Below are 5,298 nucleotides of genomic sequence, written 5' to 3' on the forward strand. Positions count from 1 at the left end.
TAAGAATCCGCCTGCCAATGCAGGGGACACGGGTTCAAGCCCTGGTCCGGGAAGATCCCACATGCCGTGGAGCAACTAGGCCCGTGAGCCACAACTACTGAGCCTGCGCTCTAGAGCCCGCGAGCCACAACTACTGAAGCCCGCGTGCCTAGAGCCCCTGCTCCACAACAAGAGAAGCCACCGCAATGAGAAGCCCGCGCACCGCAACACAGAGTAGCCCCCACTCGCGACTAGAGGAAGCCCGCGCGCAGCAACGAAGACCCAATGCAGCCAAAAATAAATAAATACATACATAAATAAATTTATTTAAAAAAAAATCGCCGAGCTCCGGAGGGAACATCCTGATTCAGAGAAAAAGATATACAAAGATGCTTACAGGGCAGAATGTCAGGCATACAAAGAAGAGATAAACAGAATTCAAGAACAACTAACTCCAAGTCAAATGGTATCTTTGGAAAAAGAAATCATGCAGAAGCGTTTAAAAAAGAAAGCGTTAATAGAAAAGAGAGAGTTAACAATGCTTGGAAAACCGAAAAGACCTCGCTCAACTTATAACATTTTTATAGCTGAACGCTTTCAGGAACCTAAGGATGGTACATCACAAGTAAAGCTGAAAACTGTAAGTGAAAACTGGAAAAATCTCTCTAGTTCTCTAAAGCAAGTATATACCCAACTTGCTAAAGATGAAAAAGTTCGTTATTGTAACGAAATGAAATCTTGAGAACAAGTGGTTGAAGTTGGAAGAGATGATCTTATACGATGCTCAATGAAATACCCAGCAAAAAATGACCCTGAGAAGTATTAAAATAGAAGACTGAAAAAAAAAATATAGAAGACTGAGTTACGTTTGTAATGGATAGACACAAGAAACCAATTAGGTCTCAATACCCAAAGCTGTCGTAAAATTAGAATGGATAAAGTTGGTAAACGTTTATATTTAATTCCTTTTCTGTAGTCCATGGACTTCTGCCAGCCAATTCAATACATTTTGTATTGGTGTCTTGCTTTGGAAAACCCAAACTGATAAGAGTTCATGCGGAATTTATTTTGTGTTTAGGAACTACTGAGCATCAAAATAATCCATGAAATGTAGCAGTGAATCATTTTACCTTTGATAAAGGTAAATCAGACTGTGAAGTTTTTTATACTCTATGACTATGGAAAGAATATTCTTGTTTCCTTATATTATGGAGGCAGGAGTTTCCTATTCAAAAGTGTCTCAAAGTTTGTAGAAGCCATAGTGTTCTACGATATAATTGTGCATTTTAAAAAGAGCATCCAGAACTCATGTTGGTAAATTCCAAATCCTAAGTATAATTCATATTGTAGTCAGAGCTGATGGTTGTACATGCAAGGGATTTCTGGTGTCAGCTGCAACTTTTATAAAAGGGATAGAGAGATTTTTAAACCTTTTCCTCATTATCTTTTTTCCTAAATTAAAAACTAAAAAATTATGTACCAAATCTATGCATATTGTTTTATATTGCATAGAATAAAAATTTAAGTGTTTCCTAATTATGTTTTAAGGTGAAACATTCATTTTACAGCTTTCTGGGGTTGTTTTTTTGTTTGTTTTTTAAAGTAGGAATTTGTATTCTGAATTATTTTTTCTCTTATGTGAGTATATTTATCTAGAAAGTAGAGAACTTATTTGGTATAAGTTTTAAAATGAGAGATCTAAAAAAACATAAGTCTCCTAAGTCTCTAGACTTGGAACCTGTAGTTTTTAAACATTTTGCATAACATATAAAAGCGTATATAAGGGACAGGCAGCTCTGGCCTGTTGGCCAAATTCAGCCCACTGCCTGCTTTTCATGGCCTTGCGAGCTAAGAATTGTGTTTACAATTTTAAATGGTTAAAAAAAAAATATTTCAAGACACATGAAAATTAATATGAAATTCAGTGTCTATAAATAAAGTTTTATTGGAACACAGCCATACTCATTGTTTATGGCTGCTTTTGTACAACAGTGACAGAGTTGACTAGTTGCTACAGAGATGCATAGCCTGCAAAGACTGACCCCTATACTATGGAATGAGACGGTCTTATTTGCTATGGCTCAGTAAAATAAACCTTAAGAATTTGCCAGTTAGCATATAAAACTTACCATCTTTTAGCATCTGTTTATCCTCTTAGGAGAGTCAAGCAAATTTTTCAAAATCCACACCAGCTTTTTGAGCAAAATATTCAACTGTCATCATCAGTTCACATGAATAGGATAACTCAAAATTTATATTTACTTTATATTATACAAAATATTATGCCAAAAAACGGTGTATTCTACATCTCCAGAAACAAATGAAGATTTTTGTAGTTTGTGGTTAGAAAATAAGTAAAAAGCACGAAAAAATGGCTTGTTACATACCAAACTTGGCAAAGGTAGGGACTGTAGAGAAAAATATAGCTTAAGAGGAAGCCTAAGATTTAAATATATGAAGCTGAGTTTATTCAAACAACTTTCCTCTGTGGATAGGAATACAGGACAAAGTCTACCATTAGGTAAATAGGCACCATGAGGCTAGAGTATTTTGGGGAGGAAGGGTTAGGGAAGAAAAGGACATGTGCTAGCGTCTATCACAAGCTTTTCTCAATTAGGTTTCCAGGAGAGAATTAAGCCCCAATTCCCTACGGCATCTAGAATGGTACTGATTTTGTATCATCCTCAGGAGAATGGAGGAAATAATCACTCAAATAATTTACTGTGTTCTGTGCTTCAGATGAGCCCAGGGAGCACATAGGAGTCAGTGCTTGTAATGAATAGTATAGAGTGGGTGAGGTAGAGAAACGAGTTATGTAAACACCTGCAGGCCAAGTGTAGTATAAAACACATCTTTGCAATTACTTTCTGAGCTCTTTTAGCATTTAAGTACCTATATCATTTTGTACCAAACACATTCAAATCTTATCTTTCCGAATATACTGGGAAGTTCAGTGTCTGGTAAGTTCTTAAATATTTACATCTTAATATAGGGAGGAAAACTAGAGCAAAACCATTTTATGATAATATCATTTTATTTGTTTTTCTTTGTTTCTAAAAGAATGTCATTGTTAATACTTTAAATATTAAGATAATCTGATTTCACACCTTTCTTAATAAACTTCAGTACATGTTGAAGACTGGCATGCCATATATCAAATGCCATGCAGTTTAACAATATACACAAATATTCTATTATAAAGAATAAGAGCTTACATCAATAACCAGTGGCCAGTCACATAAAGCCTTACTTTTTAGACTTTTCTTAAACTGACCCAACAAAGTAATTGCTGTAAGAGCTAAAGAATAGTGCCAAGGGAAAAGATGCTGAGGAAATGAAAGCAGTGTGTGTGCTGTCTGAGCAGTTGGTCATAAAGAGATGTTTATACTTTTGTTCATTAGAATACCAATATTAGATTTTTTGAAATAATTTGATGACAGGGGTCGGTGTGTAATTATTTTACTTTCTGATGTTTAAGGGATATTATGTGCAAATTCAGCCTACTGTAATCATGTAATTTTGCTATTGCTTTTGGCTAACTCCTTTTTTGGAAATGCCTCCCTTTTTTTTTTTTACAGGGCATATGCTTTTTTAAATAGTTGGCTATGAATGTGTATATTTAAATTTCTGAATTAAAATATTACTACAAGTGGAAAAAAAACACACTTCATCTTTGACAGTTACCAGCTGTATGTGACCTTGGGCAAGTTTGTCTCTCTTAGTTTCAGTTTTCTTATCTGTAAAATTGAGTGATTATATAAACGTTGAGGTTCTCAACATAACTATACAAAATGCATTTTTAATGTTAACATTTGGAGTAAAATCAGAGTCTAGATATATATTTAGAATCAGTAACTTTACTAAATAAGTGAAATACAACATTTAAAACACCCAAGCTCCATGTTTAGGAAGCCAATTCTAGTTTAATCTGGTTACACACACCCAAACAAGTTCCTAGTATTTGAAGCAAACCCCCCAAATAAAACCATGTTTAACCAATAAAAACTGTTACAAATGATTGTGTCATCAAAATACACTTTGATTGGCCAGTGGTACTTTTAAGCTGGGATACTGGAGCTTGCGTAACTATATATTCTCAGCAGTGATGGAGAGCCCATGATTGCAAAGAACCAAGGAGTTTGGGGTCCAGTGGTACTCTTTGGTGGCAACATTAGCAAGCCTCTGAAAACAGGCAAGAAAAAACTGCTAAGGCAATTTTCCCATCAGCAACTCAAACCACTTCCTTACCTTTAGTCATCTACCAGTGCTGCAGCCTTTTAGGTAAAATTGACCCCAATGGAAGTGACTAGCTGTAGTCATATTGCCTCAATACATCACAACAAACCAAGAGACCGGATTAAAACTGTAGAGGTTATTTAAGAAGGTAACAAACCCCTTTATTTTGTTTGGAGCAGTATCTTTAAATATTTAAACCAAGAATGATCCTGGCTCTTTTTGGTCCCACTGATAATAGTAATCATATAGTCATTTTTTTTTAACTAAATTTGTGTTCTGTTTATAGCACTTGATAATGATTCTTTGTAACTGAATAGATGCTCTGGTAGAAGCCCCTACAATTTTAAATAACTTGAATGGGATGGTTAGAAACTGAAAAAGTTTATTTCAAAGCTGCAAGCATTTTCCATATCTTAAGAGGTATGGATTTGCAGACTTCTTTGAGGCAAACATTCTTTTGTTCTGAAAAAAACTACCTGAAGTGTCCTTTAGTCTAACAAAATATAAGACCATCAGGTTCTATCCACCCCACTCCATCCCATCCCTAGTATCCTCAGGACTTGATAACCTCATGGCCTTTTTTTTTTTTCCAAACCTTAGTTGAATTCTGAAAGTCTAAGCCTGGTCCTCCCAGAGGCCGGCAGGACTAAATCTAGGGTAGCTTATGGGCTTACATTCAGAGGTGTTTTCCCAACTCTAAGCCCCTCTAGTCATATATTCCCCTATCTCCCATCTCCCAAGTATACTTTTCACCATAATACTGTTTCCTCTCCTGTTACCCAAAGTTCCCCTCTTCTCTCAGCAACCAAACATTCCATCATGCCTTTTCTGGAATGGCTGCTATATAACTATCACACTCCTTTATATCCTCAATGCCTTTTCTGAGCATTTTGTTTCCACCTCCTTACCTTAATGGAAATCTGATTTTCCTCTCAGGACACCATTTCCTTTGCAGCCCTCTTGAATGGTGCCTACTTCATCTCTCAACACCCCACATTCCGTAGTCTGGGAGGTAAGGTTGCTGCCCTCCACATTGGGGGATGCCACTTTCAAGTCATTATCCCCTCCTTTGAGGTCCATACT

The sequence above is a fragment of the Balaenoptera physalus genome, assembly GCF_965194825.1.
Source record: "Balaenoptera physalus genome assembly, chromosome: X".
Taxonomy (NCBI): domain Eukaryota; kingdom Metazoa; phylum Chordata; class Mammalia; order Artiodactyla; family Balaenopteridae; genus Balaenoptera; species Balaenoptera physalus.